Genomic DNA, 14,307 nt, shown 5'->3' with positions numbered 1-14,307 from the left:
GACATTTACTTTCTCCCCCATTAGAAGTGAGTGCCTTGAAAATAAGTATTATTTTTGTCTTTCTCTGTATTGCCAACACTTAACATAGTGTCTGACACATAGTAGGCGCTTAATAAATGTTTGCTGATTTGAATCCCCCCAAATCTATTCTTTATTTTTAAGATAAAGACACTGAGCAATGTGCTGAGAATACAAAGACAAAAATAAATAAAACAGACTTTGCTCTCAAAGAGCTTATAATGAATCTGTGTACATGCTCCCCCTCCCACCTACGGGAGCTTGTAATAGAGCTGTTTCCTTTTTTTTTTAAACTTCGCATCCCTATTACCTAGCTTAGCATCGTGTTTATATAAGATGATTAATAAGTACTCATGGAATTGAAATGATATTCAGACTCCTCTGTTGAAGAGGGATGGGAAGGGAGGGGTGACAGGTTTTAGAAATATTCTAATGCCATATGGTTGTGAATCATTGGAAAAATCAAAACTGCTGGTAGCCTGAAGGGCAATGGAGAGATGCATGTCTGGCATATATATTCAGCAGCGTATTGCTGACAATGATGCTCACACAAGAAGTATAGAAGGAGTTTTATCCGTGAAATTGTGTTGATCAAAAGGAGTGACATAGTCATGTAGCAAGTGATAGGTAACAAATTCAGGGGTATCTGGAGAAAGCTAAAAGACCTAAGAGTCCCTCAGCACAATGGGTATCTTCCCTTTGGGAATTTATGAGAAGGTATTTTTTTTTCTTACCTAGTACTAATCACTGATTGGACATTGACTCAGTCAAACTGAGACCTGTTAAAGACTTTAACTTAAAAGGGCCATGGTTTCTCATTGCATCTCCAGTCATCCTGCTCTATATCGTGACCCTGGACCTATAGGCTTCTGAGAAAAGAATAAAGTTGGTGACTTTGCACAGCCCTCACTCACTTAAATGCAATTCATTTGCATGTCATGGTATCACCTCTCTGATGTCATGGTTCTTTGAGAACCAATTGATCCAATCACAGTTAAGCAAAATAACTTTTCTTTTCTTTTTGTTTCATTTCTCTTCTTTTCTCCTCTCTTTTCTGATTAATTCCATCCAAAAAATATAACTCTACCATATTTTATTTTATTTTTTTATTACAAAAGAAACTTTAGTTAAGAACATTCAACTTCATATGAATGAGTGACCAGATCACCTAGAAAGAATTCCTTTTAGGAGAAACTATTTGCTTTTAACTCTTGGCAGCATCAAAATTTAATATTCAAACAATTACTAAAATGTTCTTTTGAGAGCTTTTTTTTTTTTGGATATAATGGCTTTTAGGAATGAAGTTTATGTTCCTTCCTATTTAATTTCTAAAAGGAAATGACATTGGAAATTTTTGTATTAGACTTATAATTCCAGTCTTGCCTCAATCCTTTCTTCCATCTGAAGCCCATCAACCTAAATATAGGGAAGTAAAGGCCCTGCATCCCTTGCCATGACATATTCCCATTTCATTCCTTTAACTAGCAACATTTTCATCAATTTTTCCTTACTCCTGAACCTTATCTGGAGCATCGGCAATCTCTACCCACCTTGGAAATGGCCTGCACTTGTGGGAGCATCAAACTCCTTTTTCTCCCCCTTCTCTGTGAAAAGGATTTTGCCTGGATCTTCCACTGCAACCAGTAGTATTCCCATCCCAGCGATGAGTCTAGTGTCCCACGTCTCTACTTTGAAAACATGAGCCCAAGGTAGCCCAATGCAGCTGATTCCCATCTCTCAGATCTCAAGTGATCATTTTGCTAAAAATTTCCTAACTTGAGGTTCTATAGTGGAAAGGGATCAATATTTGGGGTTATGGGGCTTTGGTTCAATACTGGCTCTCCTATTTACTGTGTGATCATGGGCAAGTCATCCAAGTATTTAAAATTAATTAATTAAATTTTAACTTATGGAATAAAAATAGCATTTCCATAACATAGTTTAAGTAAAAAAGATGTTTGCACATGAAACTGCAAATTTATTGTGTGCAACTTGCTATTCCTTTCAAATATATATCAAAGTTTCAATATATAATATATAAATATGTATATATATTATTTATAACATATAGAATATATAATAAATAAATAAGCTAAAACAAATAGATAATAAAGTTATCTTGTAAATTTTTTTCTTCTTTTCTTTCCTTTTTTTTTGCTTTTCTCCTCCTATCCTCCCCCTAAGTCTCAGGTTCCCCATTTGTAAAGAGAATGTCTCTTGAGGTTCTGCATCTATGTTCCTGTGATCCTAGCTGACGGTGCCTTTCCGAATTCCTATTCCAGGCACCCTGGTGGGCCTAATTTCCATTGGCTTTCCCCCAGAATCACTGATCCTAATCGCACATCCTACATATTCTTATGTTTGCATGAGCCAAGAGGTTCCTAGACATATTGGCTTTGGATTAAGCTCTCTGGATGCTAGGACTAGCTTTTTTTTCATCTAGAACATTGATGGGGAGTTCACCTGAAGGGGTAATGGAATTGGGGAAGCAGCTAAGCTGCTAAATAAGCCTTTCAAACTTCTGTGATTGGTTGTTTCTTCCTGCTCTTTACCACCTTTGCTATTTGCTAACTTGGTCTGGAGAATGGAAAGTAGCTCCATTATCATGGGAGATTACTGGTTGAGATGTCTCAGGCTCACTCAGGTTCTGCGTTCTGGGGATTCTTTAGGTCCTCAGCCTTCTCTTATAGAAGCCACAAGAAGCTCAGAAACTTGCCAGTTCAAATAATGGCATAACATCAAATCTGATTACAATTATTCTACTGGCACAAGTCTCTGTATACTCTCCTCATACCAAATCCTACATACCTTCTGGGAAGGCACCAGCTCCAGACTTTAATTTACCCTAATAGATGGCTCCCTGGATAGAGTGTTTAGATTGGAATTAGGAAGACTCCTATTCTTGTGTTCGAGCAAGTCACGTAACCTTCTTTGTCTGAGTTTCCTTATCTGTAAACTGAGCTAGGAAAGGAAACGGCAAACACTCCATTATCTTTGCCAAGAAAACCCCAAATGGGGTCATGGGGATTCAGACAGGACTGAAATGACTGAATGACAATAGATCCTTGAAAAGTATAATGTAAATATCATATATGTGAACAACTTTTTAATAATTAGGATTATCTCAAAACAGTGATTTAATTCAGAGAACAATGTATGGACTACCCCTTGGCTGGGAATTTCCTTCAGGTCCTCCAAGCTTCCTTCCAACACTGAAATTGGGTTATTTTGCTGAGATTTTTTGCTATTTCTGTGTGTACTAGAATGTGAATGTGTGGAGGGGAACATGTGTGTACATACTTGCTTTCTATTACCTTAGCTGCTGGCCCTCTGAAAAAGGTAGTGTAGCCTTCATGTGGAATTTCCTCCTGGGCAGATGGGTGTGTCCGGAACCAGAATATGAAGATGAGATTTGATAATCTTGTAGATTTGGCCTTCAAGCCCCATATTTGATCCACCACAGCTGAACTCAGCTCCTTATCGCCAGGAAAAAGTACCCAGGTGGTCATGAGCAGAACTTCCCCTCCAACAGAGCTTCCAGAGGCCATTCCAGCCAGAGTTAAGTTCCCATGTTCAGCCCTCTGCCCTCTGTTCTCTCTGTTAGAGAGGAAAGGCTTTTCTCTTCAAACAAGGAAGCATCTTACTTTGGGAGTGGGCACTGGAGCTCTATCAAAATATGAGGATGTGCAAAAACACAAGAATTACAAGAACTTCTGTCCTGGTGTAGTTCTCTACACCATTAGGACTTCCACAAAATTAAGGGAGATGTACCCCTCCCTTAGGCATTCTAGAAAACTTGAGTGCTGGAAACTCAGACCAGCAGGAAAGCAGTAAGAGCCCAAGTGAATAATTAAAGGCCTTTCTCAGAAATGGTATGATTAGATCATGTAGGACATAGGCTTCCATTTAAGCTTCATTTATTCTCAAGAATTTACTTAGAAGAAAACTTATGAACTTTCTACTATACCCCCTAGTCTCTGGAGAGAACCACATTTAAGCTACCTCCCAGTGATCTCTGGTTAAATGTAATCCAGAGCAGCCAGACTTTCTCAAGAGAGAAACTTTAATTCACCAGAATCATCTTTCTAAGAAAGGATATATTGGAAGGATATGTTGCAAATATATCAGATGCTTACTAGCTGTGTGACTCTAGGCTAGTCACTTAATCTTTTGACTCAGTTTCCTCACCTGTAAAATGAGCTGAAGAAGGAATTGGCAAATTACTCCAGTATCTTTGTCAAGAAAACCAAATAGGGTCATAAAGAGTCAGATAAAACTGAAAAATTACTGAAGATTCTCTCAGCTTTAATATATATTACATATATATTTTCATATTATATACATATACATATATATTATATATACATACATACATACATACATACATATAGATAGATAGATAGATGCACAACTTCCAAAACCTCACACATACACTCCATTATCTTTTCCAAGAAAAACTCCAAATGGGGTCATGGGGGTCATATATAATTGATAGATATTGATGCACAAATTCCAAAACCTCACACATATAGTACTTTCCTTCATGATGCTGTTGTCTCTCTCATTCTCACCCCACATTTACATCTCTACAGCCATTCAACCTTTCTGACCATGGAGGTCTTTCTTTTCACATGGTCTGGTCTCATCCACCAATGACAGTCAATGACAGTGTCAGGAATGTCATTGATGTACCTGCTAGCTGATTGGAAACTGGCCATCAGTGGACCCTTTCTGTTCTGATGACCATCTTTGAACCCTATAATTGTGTAAATGACATAGACACTAAGAGATGAAGGGATCCCAGGTAAGAATAATGGGGAGCCAGTTAAGAATTTTAAGGATGTGTCACAAATGGGACAAGTGGTCAAGAAAAGGAGTAGAGCAATTTGTGGATTTCTTTGAAAGAGATGGTAGGATGGTCTTGTTCACTTCAGTGGGTGTGGGACGAAAATGAACATTTATTAAGTGGCTACTTTGTGTCTGGCACTGTGATAAATGTTGTATCAATATTATCTCATTTGAACCTTAGGAAGTAGCTACTATTATTATTCCCATTTTATGGTTGGGTAATCTGAGGCAAATAATAGTTAAGTGACTTGCCCAGTTACCCATCTAGTCAATGTCTGAGATCAGATTTGAACTCCGGATTTCCTATCAGGCCATTGCTCTGCCTAATGGCCCATACCTATTAAAGTCCAGCCTAAAAGCAGGTTCCTTTTAGCATGAGTATAATAGGTTTTTCAATAATTGCATCCTATCATATCGTTCTTTTTGCAACCACCTCCGGATTAAAAAAAAAATCTTGAATCACCCATTTGAATTCTTTTTACTCTTTTAAACCTAAATTTGTTTCAGAAATAAGTTTCTTCAAAGTCTTCCCTTTGAATGTCCAGACTCCATAGATCTTGAGGGAACCATTTTGATAGTGTGCTGTTAACACTAATCATCAGCCCTGTAAGAGGCAACAGATTTTCATTTCTAACACTTGTGCATCTTGCCACTTTTCAAGCTCATGCTAAATACAAAAATCACCCTGTTCAGAACTTAACTCATTCTGGTGAGATGGCTTTGTGACTGCTGAATGGTTTATTCACCATCTGGCTGGTAGAGTGGAACAAAAAGTACTATTAGCCAGCCATTGCCCCAAGCTAGTCACTAAAATATCTGAAAGGGTCACTGCACATTACACTTGGCTGGGACCAGCCATCCTCACACATCCTGGGCAACCCAGCACCCATTCCTTGTGCTCTGGGCTGTAGCTTTTGCTGCCAGAAAGTTGTAGCTGAATCAATGGCCCTGGGGGTTGGGACGTGTTCTCAGCTTCCTCCTCCTCCTCCCTCCCCAAAGGCCCTTCTGCAAACTGGTATGCAACCCCATGCAAGGTCCTTTGACCCCTACTGCTAGAGATGAGACTCTTTAGATAGGGAGCAGAATGTGGGGAAGCAAAGACATTGAGTGTGCAATCCTTCTCTAACTGGCTTCTCTTCTCCTGGCTTCCTGTCAGTTGTCCTGGGAAGGACTGGATTTCAATGTCAGAGCTTCCCAGCTCTCTAAGGAGCCGTCAGGGATAGTCTTTGTGTTGTGGCAAAGGTCTCTCCTAAGAGCATATGGATCCATGCAATACAAATAATAATATTATATGCATATGTGCATATACATGTGTGTACACATATCTATATACACATAAACAATATCATTGTACTATACACATGTGTATTTATGTGTGTATATACATACATATAGGATAACATAATATAGTATATAACATAAATTTATGCAGGTACATACAAAATACATAATATTTAATATTATTGTACTATCTACATGCATATATGATAATATGGTATGTAACAACATGTGTACTATATACATGTACATACAAAATACATAGTAATAGAGTATATAATAATATTATAACAAATGCATGTATGCATATACACATACATAATAAAGTATATAATATATGCATATATGTGTGCACACATCTAGACATATAATATAGTCTATAAATAGGTGTTATATATACATATGTATATACACACATGTAGAATAACATTTATTATATGTAACAGACCCACATTAATGCACATATGTGCACACACCTACATATACATAGTAATATGTTACATGATATTATGTGCATTGTACATTGTATACATATTTATACACATAATAATATAGTATATGATATATGTAAAACACACATAACAATATACTTCATGTTACATGTAACAGGCATGTGTGTTTATATTTTGTGCACACATACATGAAAATATATAACATTATATGTAATACATACATGTGTATATACACATACACACATATATATACAACAATGTTTATAATATGTGTATTTATTATGTATATATATTATTATATATATTATATATTATATTACATATATATTATATATATTATATATTATAATATATGTGTATTTATTATGTATATTTAATACAGTATATTATGCATATAATATATGCTTGTATGTGTTCCTATGTGTATGTTCACATATATAATACAGTAAAATATATATATATATATATATATATATATATATATATAAATAAATATATATAACATATACATATGTGTGTATTTTTGCTAACTTGTCCTGTACTTTGGTATAGAAAATTCCAGGTTACATACACACACACATATATGTGCATGCAACCTGGAATTTACATATATATATGTAAGAGCTATACACTATCAGCCTCCAGTAGGCAAAAGGGGCAAATGCTACCAGAGGCCGCCTTATGTCTCTCTCCTTGCCACTTTTGGTCTTTGCTGAGTGCATTTTTTCTTATTTTAGATGAAAAAGAATCAGAGAGGGGAAGGGTCAGATATTATGTGTTTCCAAATCTCTGAAGAGTCTCCCTGAATCTAGTAGCCGGAGTCCACAGTAGAACGCTTCTGTAGTTGCAGCAGCCAGCCCTGGAGCGTGTGGAGTGCTAACCTGCTTGACCCAGTCTGTCAGTGAATCGATCTGGTGCCATAGATCCAGTCCTCAGCCTCGGCATCCACAGAAGCTAATTTGGAGGAGGAGGAGCTGAAAAATCACCATTTGAAGTCTGAGTCTGCTCTCAGGCTGTGAGAGTGGAGGATAGATTCTAATTTCTGAAACCTGGTTTCAGAGATTTTTATAATTTGGGTCTGGCTATATCTTCTCCATAAATTTCCCTTTGCAAAAGCTAAATTGATGTTAATTAGTTAATTGATATTGAGGGGAAATCATTTGGTCAGTTGGTTATATGATATTAGAGAAATGTTAATTCATTATAAAGGAGAAAATACTGGACAAGGGCTTAAGAACAACAGGATGAACAATAACCCCCTCCCTCCTTGAGGGATCCCTAGAACTCTAAGGGGTACAGCCGTAGGTAAGCTTTGGGGCCTGAACTATCAGTAGAAGAAGAGGTTGGGTGATTGAGCCCAGAGCCTCAGTGCTATCTAACCTAATTTACTTGGATACCCATAGCAGCAACAGGTGGGAAAGTCTGGCTCTACCTCCCATCCCACCAATAGCTGTGGCTGTGGCTGGCAGTGATCAATGAGTGGGAGCCTCCTTTCACCCCTTTCCATTTTGGTTGGGTCAGCATGAATTACATAGGATGTACAGGGTGGGTTTTAATGTGTAATGCAGCCCTCATTTCATAATCTTTCTCCTCAGACCTACCCTCCTTTCAAACTTTTCTCAAATTATCGTCAAGAACGCCATTATTCTTCTGGTGACTCAGTTTTGCAGCATGGTGATACCCTTGACTCCTATTGTCACTGACTTTACATATCCAATCATAAAATCTTGCCATTTTTATCTCAATAACATCTCTTGTGTATATCTCTTTTTCTTCCCCCAAATATCATTATTCAGGACCTCTTTATTATTGCTGTTTAGTTAATAAGCTGTGTCCAGTTTTTTGTGATCCCATTGGGATTGGGTTTGCCCCAGCTCATTTTACAAATGAGGAAAATGAAGTAAACAGGGTAAGATGAATTGCCCAGGCTCACCTAGCTAGTGTCTGAGGCCAAATTTGAATTCATACCCTCCATGCATGGCATTCTGTCCCCTGTGCCCTCAAGTTGTCCTGTTTGCCTCTAGCCTGTACAGTTGTGATAGCTTTTAATTGGTCTTCTTATCTCCAAATCTCTCCTGATTTCCAATTTATTCTCCACATAGTTGCCAAGTGATTTTTACTAAAGTGCAGGCCTGATGATGTTACTCCCCTACTCAATAAACTTCTGTGGTCCCTTAATGACTCCAGGATAAAATTTTATTTCATTATTTTATCTTTATCTTTTTTAAATGTCTTTTTGGTTATAAATTTTAAAGTGCACACAATTATTAGTTTGGCGTAGATGGTATAATTTATAAATAAGTAAACAAAATATAATTTGCGATGCTCATTTTATTTTTTTAATGATAAGGAGATAGAATTTTAAAAGTTTAAAGAATGCTTGTCTATATACCCTGCCAAACTTCCTTTGACATTGACATTTTTAGGGCTCTAAATTGACTGTTGTCCATTCTTTAACTCACTTCCTCTCTTGCTAGTGTTGCTCTCCTGTTGAGAAACTCCATTGTCCATTTTCATAATCTATACTTAGTTACCCTAAAGCAATTTTGGAGAAGGAGTTGGTGATAAATTCTTCCCTCAGCAGTGGTTGAAAGATATCTGTGTATTACTCTGTGTACGTGAGTTTTGTAGGAGAAGCAATTTGGCATAACTGATAGAGAACTCACACAGAGTCAGGGAGACCTGGATTCAAATCGGCCTCTGACATTGTGATTGAATAAGATACTTAATCTCTATGAGTCTTACTTAGACTTATATTCTGTAGATAGACAGATTACATGTTGTGATCGGGGGAAGGAGTTTTTATGCTGAGAAAATCATGCATTTTCAGTACAATTATAACATGAGTTTTGCCAAGCTATAAGGTACTATTGATGCAATACTTTCCTAGGGAAATGCAGAATTATAGTTTCTCAGTGTGAATCTGAGAAAGTGGGAAGTCAGCAACAAGGCTAAATATGTGGAGAATATTTAAATGAAATGAGCTGGAACATACCTAGCCTAATTGGGAAAATGTGGAGACCTAATGGCATCTGGGACAGTTATGCACGATTGTGCATAAGGGCAAGTCTGGAATCAGGAAGACCTGAGTTCAAATACAGCCTCAGACACTTACGAGCTTACCTCTGCCTCAGTTTCCTCATCTGTAAAATGAACTGAAGAAGGAAATGTTAAATTATTCCAGTATCTTGGCCAAGAAAACCCCAATTGGAGTCAAAAAGTTGGACATGATTCAAACAACTGAGCAACAATGATGGCACTGAAAATGATGGCCAAGGATAACCCAGACAGGACAGACTTCAGGTTTGAAGTGAACAGAAAATGGAAGTTGAGCTGGAGTCAGGGAGGGGCTTTCCTGGGGTACAGAATCATAAATTTAGAGTCTAGAGCATCTAAGAGAGAATCTTTCTTTTATAAATGCTTGTGTGATTCCCTTAATGTTATAGGTAAGTAAGTTAAAGATCCTGGGATTCAGATTTAGTTTTTCAAGCCTTAAGTTGAGGAATCTTTCAAGGACACCAAGGCAGTAGGCTGTGGTTAAATGACAGGGGCTAGATGCTCATGGATTGGGAAGGATCCGGTTAGAGTAAGAGGCTGTATCAGACTCTATGTCTAGATTTGGGGCAAAAAACTTGACATTTGATTCATTGACTATGGAACCCAATAATTCTACCTCTGAGAGAGAAATTTCATTTTCTTTCCCTGTCCTGTTAGCAAAGTACTTTAGAAAAATCCATTGAAATAAAGATACTACCATGTTTGGCCAGGCTGAGTCATTGAGAGTGGGGTAGAAGCCATCCAGGAATAGTTGGTAAGGGGGAGAGAGACTAGGTACTTGGTGCATGGAGCCTCCATGGAAGCTGAACAAAAAAGAGAGACCATGTAGGTCTGCCATAGGTTTATGAGAACTAGTTGATTTTTTTGTTGGCAGACAACACTTTAAAGAATGAAGTAGGGGGGGGGGGCAGCTAGGTGGCTCAGTGGATAGAGCACCAGCCCTGAAGTCAGGAGGAGCTGAGTTCAAATGTGGCTTCAGACACTTAACACTTCCTGTCTATGTGACCCTGGGCAAGTTACTTAATCCCAATTGCCTCAGGGAAAAAAAAGGATGAAGTGCAAGATGTCCTATGACATGACCCTCTCACACATCAGTTGACCCTTCCTCCCACACTACTAGTACCTCCACTCTGAGATTGCCTTTCACTTACAGAATGTGCATTTTTTATGCATGTAGTTAAAATATATCTGCAATATATCTTAGTGCAGGTGCATAATGAATGTTTGTTGACTGACTGTGTCTTGGAGTGTTAGCAAGATCCAAGTGCCTGATGCTGTTGGATATTCCAGAATGCTCTTGCCAAATATATATTGGGGTACGACAGTTAATAGTGGGAAGGGATCTTAGAACTCACTGAGTCCCAAACTCTCATTTTCTAGAGAAGGACATTAAGGGCAAGAGAAATCAGGGATTTGTTCACTATTACGTAGATAGAAGCATGAAAACTGGAATTTGAACCCTGCTCCTCTAATCCACAGTTGGTGACTTTTTGGTTTTATTGTGCTGGGTCTCTGGCACTTTATCTTTCTGCTGGTCTCTCTCTTCCTGGAGCCTTGGGATAGGAATATGATTCTTTCTGGACTGAGCTAGTACCAGATTATATTAGGGGAAATGGGGATTTATGCCAAAGGTATGGACAAAGGCAGAGGGAGGATCTGTTGATTTTCTAAAAGAGTACCACCTGGTTCCATGACCAGGGAGCTGTCTCTTTCCCAGCTGACACAGATGCCCTGGGTACTATGCTGGGTACAGAAAGCTATTGTGGCAGGCTACTATGCTATGAAAAGCAGTCTCTTGGGGGAGCTGGGTATTGTTTTCTGCCTTTTCTTCCCTGTATGGCCAAGATCAGATCTTAGGCTAGAGGCTGCTTGCCTTCTGTTACTTCTGGCTCGTAGGTACAACCCTAGATAGGATATCATATTTTTTCTCAAGAAACAGAGCTGAAATTTCTACCCTTTGTGACTTGTAGTAGACTGCAAACTCTTGGTCAAACATCATGCTATCCGCACTGAATATATCCATTATCCCAAAAAGTGCTACCTGGGAAGGCAAGCATGGGAAAGGAGCCAGTCAGAATCCAAGCTCGAAGTCATACAATTAAAACACATATATTTGCTCCTCAATGTGGACACATTACTGCAACCATTCTTCCAGCCATGCTATTTCCCATCTCTGGGCCTTTGTCTATGTCATTCCCCAAATTTATAATATCACCAAAACAACTTATCTGGAGAAGGAAGAGTTATGTGTCTGATTCTTATTCATAATTAGTATTTTAGTGAGAATTGGCTAACCAACTGTTTACTGCCTAATACAGCAAGAGCAGGAAAGGCATAAGATTTAGGAGAGGAAAATCCTGATGAAGAGAGAGGCAGAGAGAAGGAGAATGAGACAGTAAAGAGGGAAACATGAAGTATTGGACCTTAAGGAGGGGATCTAAATGGGTGAGGGGAAGATGACTAAAAACAATGAGGGAGGAGAGAATGCCTTACCCTATCACATCTAATTTCAGATTCTTCTCTTCTATTCAGCACATCCTTTTCTCTACATTTGCTCTCTCCCTTTTTCCTACAATCCTGGACATTCTTTCTGCCTTCATCCTAAAGTTAATTCTACTTGTGTCCTGGCTCTGTTATTTACTCCTTGTGTAGCCTTGGGCAAATGGCTTTATTTCTTTGAACTTCAGTTTCCTCATCTCTAAAGTCTCTAAAATTTTTTTTATTAGGGGCAGCAAGGTAGCAGAGTATATACAGCACCAGCCCTGGAGTAAGGAGGTCCTGATTCAAACATGACTTCAAATAACTTGGATTCACTAAGCCATGTGGTTCTAGGCAAGCCATTGAATCCCAATCGCCTTGCTAAAACAAACAAATACATAAATGATGGAATTATTATACTTTAAAGACTTCTAAGGCTCCTTTCAGTTATAAATCTATGATCCTTAGAGCAGTGAACCCTTTTTCAATATTGTGCATTTCCCCTGTTTTCAGTAGCATTCTACATTGGCTCCTTCCTCTGTGTCTTTAAGCCAAAATCAAATCAACAAACACCTGCTGTGTAAGGAGACCATTTTTCAAATCTGACAATCTTACTGAAATGGATGAATATTTGCAAAAAATATAAGTTGGCCTGATTAACAGAAAAGGAAGCAGAATGCTTATTTTAGAAAAAAGAGAAATAGAAGAAAATTGGAAATAAATTTATAAAGTTTCTCAGATTAAAGTCTCATGTAAAATATATAGAGAATTTTGAAGGATTTACAATAGTATGAGTCATTTCCCAATTGATAAATGGTCAAAAGATATAAACCGGTAATTTTTGGATCAAGAAATCAAAGCTCTAAATTATTTTTGATTAGAGAAATGCAAATTGAAACAATTTTGAGATACAATCTCATATCTATCAGATTGGCTAAAATGATAAAAGGGGAAAATAACAAATGTTGGAGATGATGTGGAAAAATTGGGACACTAGTACACTTGATGGAACTGTGAACTGATCCAACCATTTTGGAGAGTAATTTGAAATGATGGTCAAAAAGTTACAAAACTGTGGATATCCTTTGACCCAGAAAGATTACTGTTAGTTCTGTTTCCCAAGGTGATTAGGAGAAAAGGAAAAGAACTTACTGTTCTAAAACATTTACAGCATCTCTGTGGTGGCAAAATAATGAGTGGGGGATCCATCAATTTGGAGGGAAAAAAGAAAAAGAATTTAAGTAAGCCATTAGTAAGTTCCACAAGAAAAAGTTCCCGGGGCCAAATGGATTCATAAGTGAATTTATTTAAGGAAAAATTAATTTTAATACTGTATAAACTATTTGGAAAAATAGGCACTGAAGGAATCCTATCAAATTCTTATGACACAAATATAGCACTGATAACTAAAGCAAGAACAAAAGATAAAAAACCCACTATACATCAATTTCCCTAGTGAATATTGATGCAAAAACTTAAACAAAATACTAGTAAAGAGATTACAGAAATATATTACAATGACCATATATTATGACCAGGTGAGATTTATGCTAGGATTGCAAGGCTGGTTCAATATTAGGAAAAGTATTGGCACAATTGACCATATCAATAAGCCCAACAAAAATCCTGGTTATCTCAATAAATACAGAAAAAAGTTTTTGCAAAACACAACACTTACTCCTATGAAAAACTCTAGAAAGAATAGGAATAAATTTTTAAAAAATGATTAATAGTATTTGTCTAAAACCAATAGCAAACATTATCAGTAATGAAAATAAACTAGAAGCCTTTCTGATAAGATTGGAGTGAAGCAAAGATAACTATTATCACCATTATGGTTTAATATTGTCCTTGCCTCTGACATAATTGAATAAGATAGATATATCATAAAAGAAGAAAAAGAAGCTGAAGGATTTAGAATAAACAGCAAGGAAACAAAACTTGATAGTTGCAGATAGCACATTGGTATACTTGGAGAATCTAAAACAGCTAAATTAAAAAAAACAAACAAAAAACAAAACTAGTTCAAATAATCAACAACTTTATCAGTCATAGGATACAAATAAATTCATGGAAATCATTATCATTTCTATAAATTACCAACAAAACCCAGCAGCAAGAGGTAGAAAGAGAAATTAAATTTAAATTAACTAAACAATATACAATATCTGAGAGT

Source organism: Sminthopsis crassicaudata, chromosome 6, assembly GCF_048593235.1.
Source record: "Sminthopsis crassicaudata isolate SCR6 chromosome 6, ASM4859323v1, whole genome shotgun sequence".
Classification (NCBI taxonomy): domain Eukaryota; kingdom Metazoa; phylum Chordata; class Mammalia; order Dasyuromorphia; family Dasyuridae; genus Sminthopsis; species Sminthopsis crassicaudata.
Note: the sequence above shows the minus strand (reverse complement) of the source record.